Raw genomic sequence first — 15246 nt, forward strand, 5'->3', positions numbered from 1 at the left:
CGACATGAATCACTTGCTTCTTCAATGATATACATGTTGGTGGAGCTCTCGTTCTTATGTGCATAAATCGGAATGCTCGAGTGTGACTGCCTTTGTGCCCCTCCCAATGGATGTGCTCACTCGAATGCGAGGAGGTTGGCACACACTCTAGCATCTCACACCTGACCTATGTCTTCGCGTTTGAACCTTAGCAAAATTTCCTCCAAAATAGGTGCATTATGATCCACATTGGCCTATTTCCTTCATACTCGGCCTCACAATCCTACCTGCATAAAAGTAACATAAAAACACACATATTAGTGTAAAAACCTGAGAAACGTAATGCTCAACATAAGGAATGAACACTTCGCATTCATATCGCACAAGCACTTATCAAAGCATTAACCCTATTTGTGCAATCATCGGATACACGGTTAAAATCGGTTAAGGCTACACTTCACAACCACACCGCTTTATTGCACAACATAGAAAATCAAGTGGGGCAAATCATGAAGTCTCTATCAGAGAGACTACAAGGAAGCTTACCGAGTAACACCAAAACCAACTCATGAGAGCATGTGAAGGTGATCACTTTGAGAAGTTGTCATGAGGGTGAAGGTAGGTTTCTAAGTAAGAAGACCAATGTTGAAGCACCGGAGGTCATAGAGGTTGAGAATGGAGCAAGTAAGAAGAAGGAAGTGGCATCCCCACCTTACAATCTAAGAATTCCTTATCCCTCTATATTGAAGAATGACCAAAATGATGAGCAATATAAAAAGTTATTGGGTCTATTTAAGCAATTACACATCAACATTCCTTTTGTGGAGGCATCATCTCAAATGCCTCGGTATGCTAAGTTCTTGGAAGAGAGTGCATCGGTTATCTTAGATGCCTCTTTATTGGCGGTCTTACAAAAGAATATGCCGAACAAGAAGAAAGACCTAGGAAGCTTCATTATCACATGCAACATTGGCAACTTGGGTCAAGAGATGGCATTGGCAGACTCAGGGCCAGTATCAATGTCATGCCATACATTTTCTTTCAAAAGTTTGGCTTGGGAGAGCCTAGGCCCACTCGGATGGCTTTGCAATTGGCGGACCGGACGGTGAGACATCCGAGGGGCATCATTGAAGATGTGCTTGTCAAGGTGAATGACAAGGTCCCCTTGCATATATCCCGCAAGTGCACGGGTTTGTCGAAGTAATAATCCCGGGTGAGCGGGGTGGAATCCACAGGAAATAGGGAGTAAAGACACTTAATTCGATTCTTAGCTATATAGAGTATCAACAATGATAAGTGTGATAATGATTCAATTCTCAACAATTAAAAGCAACAAGTAAGATAGCAAAACTAAGGAGGAGGCAAGGCAATCGATAAAAATAGCGTACTCGGATGATGATTCACCTAGGATAATCGCTTCAAGTGCAAGAACTCTCTATTATGCTTCCTAATCAATGCAATGGTGAGTCATGGAAATAACCTCTCAACCTCACACTCGAATAAAGTTGCAATGAGCTCTAGGGATTCCAAGTGATAAATCGCTTCCTAATTATAGACCTAACCCTTTGGTCCAGGCGGAAGGTCCCTAGCCACAATTAAGCCCTAGATACTAAGATCCCCTCAACGCTTCACTCCATTGCATGCGCAACTAGGCCCCAACGGAGGTTCATCCCTTAGACCATTCACTCTATTATGGCCGCAAAGAACTCAAGGAACGGAGGTAGAATCTATCACGTCGGAGGGGAAAGGGGACGCTCCTGTACCTCTCGACACACCATCTCAACCCTCTCAAACCTAGCTGTTTCTAACGGTCATGGTGTGTCACTCACTCACAAGGTTACCAACAAGAACTCTCAACCCTAGTGTCACTCTAGGGAAAATGTTCACACAATCAAGCATTCATGGTTGGAACTCACAATAAACATCAATTTATTGAAAGCATAATAAACAAGTTTAAAGAAACAAATACATCCTAGGGTTCACAATCACCCAAGTAGCCACTAGGGGTTTAGCTCTCCATGGAGCAAAGTACAATCAAAGAAATCGAATGTAAAAGCAATGAATCCATAAAGAAATCCCCTCGATGGTCGTGTCGATGGCCTTGCGGAGTGTCCTCTACTTGTCGCAAGGGATCCTTTGTCCGGCCGAGGATACACCTCGCCGGATCGATGCCGACGAAAGCTCTCCCAATAACCTTCTTCCAAATGACGCGCGATGTCGGAGCCGTAGAACCTCTCCAAAAACCTAGCCAATATTCCTCAAAACCCTAGCCGAAGCCCTATCTCAAGTTAGAGAAAAGATGGAGAAAAAATACCAAAATCTTGGCTGAATCGGCTTTAAATAGGGCTAGAATCGGGTAACTCCACGGGCGCGGATGCTACATGCGCCCGCGAGCAATTTCCACACGGGCGTGGATAATTTCCACACGCCCGTGTGGATTCTCTGTTTCTCTGATTTCTGGGCCGGCTGTGAACAGTGCTGCTACAAGTACATATTTCCTGTAGATTTTATAATGTTGGATATTGATGAGGATGTAGATGTTCCTTTCATACTTGGGAGGCCATTCTTGCGCACTTCCAAGCCATTGATCGACATGGACGGTGGGGAGTTGACACTAAGGGTTGGCGATGACAAGCTCACATACCGCCTCATCAAAGCCATGTGACATTCTCTTGACTTTAGTGATAATTTATATTTTTTTGACACTACTGATGAACTAATCTATGAATATCTGTAGAAAATGTTAAATCCGGTCCATACGATGGGTTGCTAGACCAAGACGAGGAGAATGAGGAATTAATGATGCTTGGTTTAGAGGAGAAAGTACTACCTGCTCTTGGGATCATGAAAAATATGCTCTGGAAGGTAAAGTGAGCGAGAAGACACCACAAGAAATGACCCAAGGCTGTTGGGGATGTGCATGAATAGAACAAGGGTGACAAGCCTTTAAGTGGTAACAAGCTCGACAACTCTCCCTCTACCTTGAAGAGGGTTTGCTCATCATGCTTTTAAGTCATGGGTAAGAGGGAAACCTTCATCTATGAGCCCTCGTGAGGTAAGAAAAGGTACATCAAGCTAAGTGATGTTAAACAAGTGCTTCTTGGGAGGCAAGCCAAGCACTTACTGTTTTGTTAGTTATTAGTTTAGTGTTTACATGAATAAGACATTGAGTGTTGTTGTCTATATGTTTTGATGCATCAATGTGATTTTCTTGTGGATGAGTTGGTGTTATCGTGTGCTTAAATGTCTATGGCGAAATTATTGGTCATTTGAGCAAGTTTCATGTTTTCTCTGGTATATTTTGCATGCGAGAAGCAGGCTCTGAGTGGTTTTATATGTGCAGGAATTTTCTGCAGAGCCTGCAATTCACCTAAGGGATCCAGAGAAAATGCACGGCCATGTAGAATTTCCACACGCCCATGAGTCTCTACTGAGAGCTAATCCAGAGAAGGCACAGGAGCGTGGATTCGTCCCTGTGGATGACCCTGTGATAAACACACGGGCGTGGGTGATTTCCACATGCTCATAGCCCCTGTGGGTCGGGCGCATGGTGTGGGTATTTTCTGCACACCCGTGTGTATGTATGCAGAAAGACTTGAGTGTTTTCCCGAGAGCACACAGGGACATGCGTCTGTCCCTGTGAGTCTCTCCTGTAGAGGCACACTGGCGTGGGTAATTTTCGCACGCCTTTGCAAATGAGTTGGAACACAAGAGCCGTGGGTTTTCTTTAAAAATATTTTCATCGTTCTTCATTATCACATCTCAATTTACTTAGAGAACACTCCTAACACCATTGATTTTGAGGAGTTTTACTCGATTTTTCTACCGATTTTGAAAGTTTCATCTTCAGCTCATTGGTAAGCCCTTTTTCCGTCTTTTCTCCATAAATTCTTGATTTTAAGCTATAAAACTAGTGAATGTTGCTTTGTCTCTACAGTTAGAAGGGATATACATGATTAGAAAGAAATTAGAAGGGATAAAATGATGTATTTATGAGTTTTTAGTATGCGGCCCTGCGTTGTTCATGCCCCGTGGATCCACATAGGCGTGTGGAATTTCCACACAACCATTTGGATTCCTATAGCATTATTCCTTAAAGCCATTTTGAGTGATTTCTTTTTTATTTTTACAGATGTGGCACCTGGGACTAGCATCGCAGTTGGGAAACGTCCGAGAGAGCAGTCCCCTGAGGTAGAGCGCAATGAATTCATTATTCCCGAGGAGCAAGCTCGTTTTGAGCATTTGTCGAGGCTTCAGTTCAGACAGACTCACTTCCTAGACACGAGCGTTTTGCGAGATATACAGTAGGGAGGAGAGTTGGCGAATGAGGTAAAGGATCTTGTCTCGGTTGGAGGTTGGAGATAGTTATTGATGATCATAGAGCCTACTATCAGTACACATACACTCGAGGTGCTATCATCATTCGAGTTTAACCGTACTTATGATAGATTTGACAGTGGCGACACTATAGATTTCAATGCACTAGGGGATCACTACACCATGAGCATGACACATTTCTCAACCAGGCTGGTATTGTATGAGGAGGCATTCACAGATACTGAGGAGTACGCTCAGTTGCCGATGGATTATCCGGGCACCATGAACCCCAGAGAGTGTATGGAGTACTATGTGGTCAGGGCTAGTATAAACCAGGAGTGTCTAAGGCCACGTGCCTTTGCTAACTTGGATATCGATATTTACATGCAGTTATGAGTAGGTCGGTGAATGGCCGTGGTGACATTACCGGCGTCCTAAGCCGAAAGGAGCTTCTATATCTTTATTCAATGGTTCAGAGCACACCGATCCTTCTGGGGCATATCATCGCAGAGTATATAAGGCATCAGAGGCAGTACGCCAGATTAGGAGTGATTTTCTCGGGCCCCTACATCAAGAGACTAGCTATGGGTATGGGCACTCTAGAAACAATTCGAGGGGCCGATAAGGCGAGTATACCTCCTTCCCTGGTCATTAAGACGTTGAGGCTGATGGGGATGGTTCACAGAGTCCAGTCCAGAGTGCATGCTCTGATTACACCTACCCTAGATGTAGCAGAGAGAGATGATGATATTATCGAGAGTTCTCAGCCTGCTCTTGAGCCTCAACCGACACTGGTGGAGATAGAAGCACCTCCTTTGGCATAGGAGCCACCCCTAGTATGCATGTTTTCACCATCTCGAGCCTATGATCATTTTGAGAGACTCGAGAGTGCGGTGGGGGTGCTTACGGTATGTTTTGATACATTACAATAGATTCTTGAGTGAGACGTTACCTCATCATTTGTTCTAAGACCTCGGACCCCTACAGCTCCTCCGGTCTCACCAACACCTGATCCACCGGCACCTTTTGACTATGCAGTGGCAGCAGCAGAGCCAAAGGGTGACACCGACACTTGATGCATTTTTCATTTCTTTATTTCTGCATTCTATTTTGGACTTGTGCACTAAAAAAGGATCTTCCTTCTAATTTTATCTTCTATTTTATCTCGAGTGTATTCCTTGCTCTATCTTTTATATACTCGAGTTGTTTTTATTTTCTTGAGCTTCACTGAACGCCCTTGTGTATACGTATAGATGGTCTTGGCAGTATGGGAATCGAGAACTAGTCATGGATACGGCCAAGATGTTTTGGCACTTGGCCGTGTGTGCTTCCCAACCCATTGGAACATCACTCCCAATGATTTAGCTCCATCACATGCAATACTAGGATTCAGGGGAGTATTGTTCCAATTGTTTCTCCCACATATATTCTTGATTGATAAACACTATTAATGAGCTTGCATGTGTACATTGGGGATAATTTACAACTTAAGTGTGGGGGAAGTTCACGTTGCACATGTCTTTTATATATGTTTTTGATTTTACATACATGCTCACATAGCGAATGGCGGTTCACCCTAGTTACAATGATTGTATTCTTGAGTTTAGGAGAATTTTTAACATTGAATATTCTCATGCTCTAGTTTTTTTACTTGAATTTTCTATAAATTTTTTGCTCGAATGACACTTGTTTCACTAGTCGCCTTCAAACTCTTTTGGAAACTCAAGTTTAATATTAAAGAGACTAGTTAGTGTTACTTCTGTGTTAATTCTCACTGAAAAAAATTGTTGTTTGTGCATTAGGGATGGAAAGAGCTACCACCTATGTTGTATGTAGCTACCCTCATAAGTCGATACTAGTTATGCCCCTAATAAGAGAAAAAAACTATCTCTTGGGATGAGTGAAAGCTACCACCCCAAAAGAGAAAGAGCTACCACTCGAAAGTGTGAAGGCCATTTTAGTGGCCGCTTGGGAAATGGCGATCTTAGAGGATGTGTGAAGCTACTACCATCTTTTTTATTTTGCTATGCTTTGTATATAAATAAGTCCCCTATACTTAGGACTTTGAGGAGTAAACTTTGGGCTGAATTGAGTGAGTTTACACAAACTTACACAATTTTGGGTTTGCAGTCCTTTTGATTTGAGGTTTTGGCTAGAGCATTGATTTTTAGTATTTGGTGTTGAAATTTCCCTTACTTGAAGAATGCTCTCCTTGCATGTTTTTGGTGAACCTAAGGCCAAGCACTTTCAATATTTCCTTCTTCTATGTTTTTAATGTGTATTTCTTTTGCTTTGAGAACAAGCAAAAGCTTAAGTGTGGAGGAGTTTGGTAAGTGCTTGTGTGATAAGAATGTGAAGTGTTCTTTCCATATGATGAGCATTACTTTTAGTAGGTTTAAGTACTAATACATTTGTATTTGTGTTCTTTTGATCATGTAGGGTTGTGAAGCTAAGTATTTAGAAAAGAAGTAAAAAGTATATCATAAATGCATTATTTGGTGGAATCTCGGAAGGAACAAACGCGAAGACACAAGTGAGACTCTAGGATACGTGAATGTGTGCCAACCTCCATGAATTCAAGTCATTACAATGAGTTGGAGGGATACAAAGGAAGTCACATTTGAGTATCTGGACTTGTGCATTGATAATAAGATCTTCACCAATGAAGCCTTTGATTAAAGAAGAGTTGCGATCTACGGCATAAACGTGTGCTAGTTTATGTTGCCTCGATGAAAAGTGTGGAATTGGGAGTGTTTTGGCCGAGTATTGTAGCAGGTAATTGTAGCAAAATACTATAGCAAGTACTTTAACAGTTACTGTTCACAACTGGCTGAAAACAAGATTTCCAGAGAATACACAAGGGCGTGTGGAAATTCCCCACCCACCGTAGAAATTCTACATGCCTCATGTGCCGATCTACATGCGTGGATGACCGATTCCAAACTCTATTTAAGCCACGATTCAACCCCCGATTTTTTTGGAATCTTTTTCCCCTCTTCTCTACCACTTTTCTCCATCAATTAGGAAGCCATCGGCTAGGGTTTGGAGAGGCTTTTGGCAAGTCTTGGAGTGGTTTGAGGGATTTGACACTCACGATTCTCTTAGAAGAAGATTATTGGGGAGCTGTCGGCATAGATCTCAGCGAGGTGTGCCCCTAGGCCGCATAAGGGGACCTTTGATAAGACTTGGCTACTCCACAAGACCATCGACATGACTACTGAGGGGGTTTTCTTATGGAACACTTGTTTTTACTTTTGATTTCATTCTTGATTTTATTGTGCTCCATGGAGAGCTAAACCCCCTACTGGGTACTTGGATTTTGTAAACCCTAGGTTGTTAATGTTTCATTGATCTTTTATTATGCTTTTCTTAATTGATGTTTCAATTGAGTTCCAACCTTTAGTGATTGTGGAATGATTTCTCCCCTAGAGTGATACTAGGGTTTAGAGTCTATCTTGGTGACCATTATAGGTGAGTGACACACTACGAGGGTTAGACATTGCTCATTTGGAGAGGATTGAGAGGATGAGTTGAGAGGTTGGGGAGCGTCCCCTTTCCCCTCTGGTGTGATTTATCCTACCTCCATTTGATTGAGCTCTTTACGGTCACAATAGAGTGAAGTTTTAGAGGATGAACTCTGCTAGGGCTTAGTTACACGAGAAACAGAGTGAAACGTTGAAGGGACTCCAGTGTCTAGGGCTTAGTTGTGCCTAGGGGCTGTTCGTCTGGGCAAAAGGGTTAGGTCTATACATAGGAAGAGGGTTTATCACTTGGATTCCCTAGAACTCCATGCAACTTTACACAAAGGTGAGGTGTTGAGACCGAGCGATTTCTCCGCAGACATAGTGTAGAGTTAGTTATGGCTGACCTTAAATTTGGGACCGTGTGCTTAAGGATTTCCACGACTCATTGAGCATTGATTAGGAAGTATAATAGTTGGTCTTACAATCGAAACATTAATCTTAGGAGAGCATTGCTGTAGTACCCAACTTCTATCGATTGCCTTACCTCTCACCCGACTTTTTACCTTTCATTCTTGTTTCTTTTTTTATCTTTGTTTTCATTTAATTTTATCAACACTATCATTGTTCCATTTCACGTGGTTAATTAGAAATTTAAGTATTTTTATTTCATACTACCGGTTAATACGATAACCCACTCACCTGGGATTTATTACTCAATAAACCAAAGGCACTTGATGGGTCATACGCAAGGGGCGTTGTCAAGACGCATTGATGAAGAAAGTCTTATAGCTTACCACATTATCATGTGCCCGACTATGTGGCCTCAAGAGGAGAATGTTTGGACCGCGGTGTGAAAAAGCATCGTAGCAATTTTTACCATAACAAGATCGTAGTAAAAATTACCGCTACGCCCGCATGGAATTTTTCTCACGCCCACGCGGTGTGTGGAAAAATCCACATGGGCGCAGTGGGCACATGACAAACATAGTTTAGGCTTGTAAATAGCCCTCTTGCCCTATTCTTTGACATCTTTTGTGCGGCTCCTCAATGGTGAGATGGCCAGGTTTGCAGAGTAGGCTTTTGCCGATTTGGACGGTATTCTTCACCAACTTTGATCGTTTTCTTTGCGGTCATAGCATTTGGGAAGCCACCGGAGATCTAGCTTTGGGGAGGAATCATTCAAGACGTTGAACTACCCCACCAAGGCCAATCATCATGATATTAAGGGGGTTTTCTCTATGCTTTTTGTTGCTTTTCATTGTACTAATTGTTTTGTAACTTGTCCCATGGAGGGCTAAACCCTAGTAGGTACTTGGGCATGTGAACCCTAAGATCTGTTCATTTGTATTGATTTCCTTTATGTTTCTAGTGAATCCGAGTTGATTTGAGTCTTAATCTTGTGATTACATTGCTAGCATGTGTTATTTATCTTTGTTGTTGATCTATGACACGCGTCCAGACATGCGTGTAAACCGCAAGTACATGGGTGTTGAAGTAATAATTACCCCAGTGAGTGGGTAGTCGAATCCACAGGGAACAGGGCTACTAGTACTAACTTCTTCTCTGCTTTCTAGCCTAATGATAAATGGAAAGGTGTGGTGATCTAATGTGCGAATGATAAGTGCTTGTGCGATATGAATGCGAAGCGTTCATTCCTTATGTTGAGCATTACTTTCCTCGGGTTTTTACATTAATATGTGTGTTTTTATGCTACTTTTACGCAGGTAGAGTTGTGAGGCCGAGTATGAAAGAAATGGGCCAATGTGGATCATAATACACCTATTTTGGAGGAGATCTTGTTAAGTTTCAAACGCGAAGACATAGGTCAGGTGTGAGATGCTAGAGTGTGTGCCAACCTCCTAGCATTCGAGTGAGCACATCTATTTGGAGGGGCACAAAGGCAGCCACGCCGAGCATTCCGACTTATGCATATAAGAACAAGAGCCCCGCCAACATGTACATCATTGAAGAAGCAAGTGATTCACGACGTGAATTTGTGCCCGCTTATGCTACTCCCCGATGAAAGTATGGAATTGGGAAGTTACTCGTCACACCGAGTCAAAAATCGCAGAACAAAGAATCCACACTGGGTGTGTGGAAATTATCCACGGCCGTGGAAATTCACAGACGGGCGCGTGTATTGTCCACGCCCGTGGAGTTGCCCGATTTCAGCCCTATTTAAAGCCGATTCAGCACCGATTTTGGTATTCTTTTATCCATCTTTTCCCCAACTTGTGAGAGGACTTCGGCTAGGGTTTCGAGAGGTATTGGCCAAGGTTTTGGGAAAGTTCTACGGTCTCGACATCGTGATTCCATTAGGAAGAAGGTTGGTAGGGGAGCTTCGATCGAGGCGTATCCTATACCTGACGAAGGAATCTTTGGACGACGAGTAGAGGACTCTCCACAAGACCATCTACACGACCATCGAGGGGGTTTCTTTATGGATTCATTGCTTTTACATTCGATTTCTTTGATTGTATTATGCTCCATGGAGAGCTAAACACCTAGTGGGTACTTGGATGATTGTGAACCCTAGGATGTATTCGTTTCATTAAACTTCTTTATTATGCTTCCAATAAATTGATGTTTATTGTGAGTTCCAACCTTGAATGCTTGATTGTATGAACATTTCCCCTAGAGTGACACTAGGGTTGAGAGTTCTTGTTGGTAACCTTGTGAGTGAGTGACACAGCACTAGCGTTAGACAAAGCTAGGTTGGAGAGGGTTGAGAGGGTGAGTCGAGAGGTACAGGAGTGTCCCCTTTCTCCACTGACGTGATAGATTCTACCTCCGTTCCTCGAGTTCTTTGCAGCCATAATGGAGTGAATGGTCTAAGGGATGAACCTCCGCTGGGGCCTAGTTGCGCGTGCAATGGAGTGAAGCGTTGAGAGGATCTTAGTATCTAGGGCTTAATTGTGGCTAGGGACCTTCCATCTGGACCAAAGGGGTAGGTCTATACTTAGGAAGAGATTTATCACTTGGAATCCCTAGAGCTCATTGCAACTCTATGCGAGCGCGAGGTGTTGAGATTGTTCGATTTCTCCTCCGGGACATGCATAGAGTTAGGCATAGTTGACCTTAGATTTGGGACTATGTTTGTAAGGATTTCCACGACTCACCATTGCATTGATTAGGAAGCATAATAGAGAGTTCTTGCACTTGAAGTGATCATCCTAGGTGAAGCATTATCCGAGTACCCCATTCTTTATCAATTGCCTTACCCTCTTCTTACTTTTGCTCTTTCACTTGTTGTTTTTATTGTTGAGAATTGAATCAATTTCACACTTATCACTATTGACATTCCACATAGCTAAGAATCAAATTAAGTATTTTCAATCCCTACTCCCTGTGTATTCGACCCTGCTCACCCGGGATTATTACTTCGACAAGCCCGTGCACTTGCGGGATATAAGCAAGGGGACCTTGTCAGCGAAGAAATGAATACCGGAGACGAATATGCAAGGGTGAAATGGATGGAGATCTCAATCAGTAAAAGTGGGGTATTCGGCCATTGCTCCACCTAGGATTCGGGTATTAGGTACCGAATGAGCAAAGTGTTTCCATGAAGAGTAAGTTAAGTCGTGGAAATCCAAATATAAATGGATCAGGCCTCCCGATCACCCATACTAGTCCCCTACGAGGTCCTGATGGAGAAATCGCTCAATCTCAACACCTCACACCACATATGACCGCAAAGCACTCTAGGGATTCCAAAAGGTGTATCCGATTCCTAAAGATTGATCCAACCCTAATTCCTGGTGAAGGATCCTAACCCCCTACAAGGTCCCGGCAGAGAAATCTCTCAATCTCACGCCTCACACCAAATATGGTTGCATAGAGCTTAGGGAATGGAGATAGAATACACAAATCGGAGGGGAAAGGGGATGCTCACTATCTCATGACTCGCCCTCTCAACCCTCTTCAATCTTGAGATTCTAACCCTAATGGAGACATCTCTCTCACCAAGGTAACAAATCATGCAAACCAAATAACCAAAAGATCAATAAGGTAAGAAAGCATTAGACAACCAAGATTAAAACTTAATCAAACTCGGATTAAATAGAAATACTAAGCAAATCCACAAAAGGTCAGAATCCTAGGGTTCACAAGCCCAGATACCGTCTAGGGTTTTAGCTCTCCATGGAGCAACATACAAAATACACCATCAATGAATGAAAGTACATTAAAACCATAGAAATAAACCCCCTTATATATATGAACTGATGGCCTTAATGGAGAGCTTCGACGTCTTGAAGGACCCACTCCGAAGCTAGGTTCACCGGTGGCTTCCTTGATGCTATGACGGAGGAGGAATCGATCAAAGTTGGTTTCAAAGTGCCTCCAAAGCCGCAAAAACCTCCTCTCCAAACCCTAGCTGTCTCACCCCTCAAGTGCCGCACAAAAGATGAGAAAGAATAGGGCAAAACGGCTATTTATAGGCCTTAGATCGCGCCTGTCACATGCTCTCACGCGCCCGTGTGGACTTTCCACGTGGCCTCGTGGGCTGCAGGAATTTTCATGCGGGCGCGTGGAATTTCCACGCGGGAGCGTAAACAGTAATTTTGCTACAGTACTGCTACAGTAAAATTGCTACATTCGGCCACACTCTTCTCTTGAGGCCACATGTCCGGGCACACGTCCATGTGGTAGGCTATAAAACTTTTCTTTATCGACGTATCTTTGAGAGGTCTTGCAATCTTCACAAAGAGAAGGAACATGAAGATGTGGTTGCCTTTGTGCTCTTCAAACTAGTAAATTGACTTGAATCTTCTTGGAAGTTGGCACACATCTCCACGTTTATGAACTCCTCTTGTGTCTTGGTCCTTGAATTGAATAAGAACTCCCAACATTGTGTCTTTATAGCCCATCTTTGATTCCTTTTTACTCTTCAAGGCATTCACAACCTATATGCATAAAAGAACACCAAATACACAATATGAGACATAAATCATCATAAAAATAATGCTCAATTCATGTAAAACATATATAAAAATATGTCTACTCAAGCACTTATCAAACTCCCCCACAGTTAAGTCTTTGCTTGTCCTCAAGCAAAATTAAACATTATACCTATGGAAAGAAAAGAGAAGTGCTTGGCCTTAGGTTCACCGGATGAGTACAAGAATAAAATTCTACAGTCATGGAGAGAATCAAACACTAGACAAAACAATCAATGCTCTAGCAATCAATCCAATCAAAAATGAATGTGATAAAATCCGAATGCGTGTGTGTGTGAAAAACTCAACTCATGTCAACACTATGTCCACCACCAAGTTCTTATTAACATGGGACTTATTTATAAACAAAAAGAATAGGTAGTAGCTTCACACAACCTCTAAGGTAGCCCTTTCCCAAGATGCCTCCTGAGTGGCTTTCACACTTTCGAGGTGGTAGCTCTTTCTACCAAGGATGGTAGCTTTCACACATCCCATGAGATAGCTCTTTCTCTCATTAGGGCATAACAAGTATCCGACTAATGAGAGTAGCTACATACATCATTGGTGGTAGCTCTTTCAACCCCCTATGTACAAATAACAAACAATTTCCAATTCTTTTTTTTTTTTAATTTTTCTGATTTTTTTTCCAAATAAAAACTAGTACACTAAAGTCCCAAACATAATGAACTAGGGTCTTCATAGGTCTAATGAGCGAGAAAAGTGCACAAAGAGCAATCGTACAAAAATATTGAATAAAATTGGATGAAAACTAGAGCATGATAAAATCCAAGTTTATAACCTCCAAAAACTAAGAATTAAACTCTTAACCCTAATGTGAACCTTCCTTGGCAACAAGAGCATGCTCATGAAAACACAAGTAAAAGTCATGTATAAGGTGGACCCTCCCCCACACTTAAGATGTTTATTGTCCTCAATGTACGCATGTAAGCACAATAAAAATAATAACATTGGAAGCATAATGTTTGTGGGAATGCAATTTAAACAATAATAATATCACATGATCATGTCTATGACTAAAACACCATCAACATCACTCTCAAGGCCATAAGCACATAGACAAGGGGTTCAGTGAAGCTCAACAAAATAGAAAAGATGTACGAGTTCTTATAAGTAAACACATGAAGCACAAACTCGTACAAACAAAACAAAACACAAAGTTAACTAAAGTCTAAAAGATAAAATAAAGAAAAACTAAAAAATGAAAACAAAAATAAAGAAGACGAAAGAATCATGAGTGGGATGCCTCAAGCATCGACGTTGTCTTCTGGTGTTGCCGGTGTGCCAAAAGAATGTTCTTATCCAAGGTTAACCGTATGAAATCAAAGCATTTCGAAACAAGTTTTTTGGTCCTTGGTGTCATACCTGCAAATAAAGCTTCAAAAGAAGTCAGTTAAGCATGAACTTGATGAGTATAGGGCTCCACGGGGGCGTGGAGGGCAAGCCAAGCACTTTTTTGGCCTTATTGGGTGCTTTTCCAGCCCACGCGGTGTGTGGGGTAGCCACGCGCCCGCGTGGTCACATTCTGGTTTCAGCTAGGGTGCCACGCGAGCGCGTGTCGCCAGCCCGCGTGGCTAGCAAGCCCACACGGGCGCTATCGGGCGCGCCCACGCGGGTCGGCCAGCCCCACGCGAGCGCTGCGGGCTCGCCGCCACGCGTGAGCGCGGGCTTTAGCCCTGGCAAAGCATGGCCACGCTGTTACGTGGAAGCTCGGCCGTGCTATACTAGCCCACGCGGGCGCGTGGGCTGGCCGCACGCCTGCAGTGGTCGCAGCGAATCGAGTCGGGCCAGCCCCACACTGCAAGCAGGGCTGGCCACGCCAGCTGAGGTCCCAACCATGGCCAAGAAGCCATGGTTGGGCTCCAATGCTTTCCAAAAATTTTTTTGATCCATGCATTCTAAAAGTGTTTCTACAAAAATTTTTTTCATGAAAAAAACAACACTTATAAACCAATAAAAAAATTCATGGATTGGCAAAAATAAGAGCATGGAGAAAATGGGAGATGATCAAGCTTACCGCACAAATTGGTGAAGGAAACTTAATGCAAATGCCGCAAAAACACTTTTTAAATCTCAAATGAGTTGAAGAAACTTAGTTTGTGCTCAAAAGTTTGGATTATTGAATATGGAGAAGTGGGACATGAAGAGTGTAAGTGATGATGATAATGAAAAGTGACCCCTCATATTCTTATAACCCACATGGGGGTGTGGAAATTCCACACCCTTGCATGGGAACTGTACATGGCCTCGTGGAAATTCCACGCGACCACGTGAGCTGCAAAAATTTCTACTGCATACCCACGCAAGGCTCCAAAACTTCAAATTAATACTAATTCTTCAACTCGTAAAACATGAATTACACCCCTAAACCATGCCACATATATGCAAATCAATTTAAATCACCAAAAATTTTCCATGAAAACTTCAACACAAACAAAAATTCATCAAAGTACCCACTCACGAATTTATTACTCGCAAAAAAATGAAAAATCTAAACTAGAAAAATATTTAAAAAAACTTGGGTTGCCTCC

The sequence above is a fragment of the Dioscorea cayenensis genome, chromosome 21, assembly GCF_009730915.1.
Source record: "Dioscorea cayenensis subsp. rotundata cultivar TDr96_F1 chromosome 21, TDr96_F1_v2_PseudoChromosome.rev07_lg8_w22 25.fasta, whole genome shotgun sequence".
Classification (NCBI taxonomy): domain Eukaryota; kingdom Viridiplantae; phylum Streptophyta; class Magnoliopsida; order Dioscoreales; family Dioscoreaceae; genus Dioscorea; species Dioscorea cayenensis.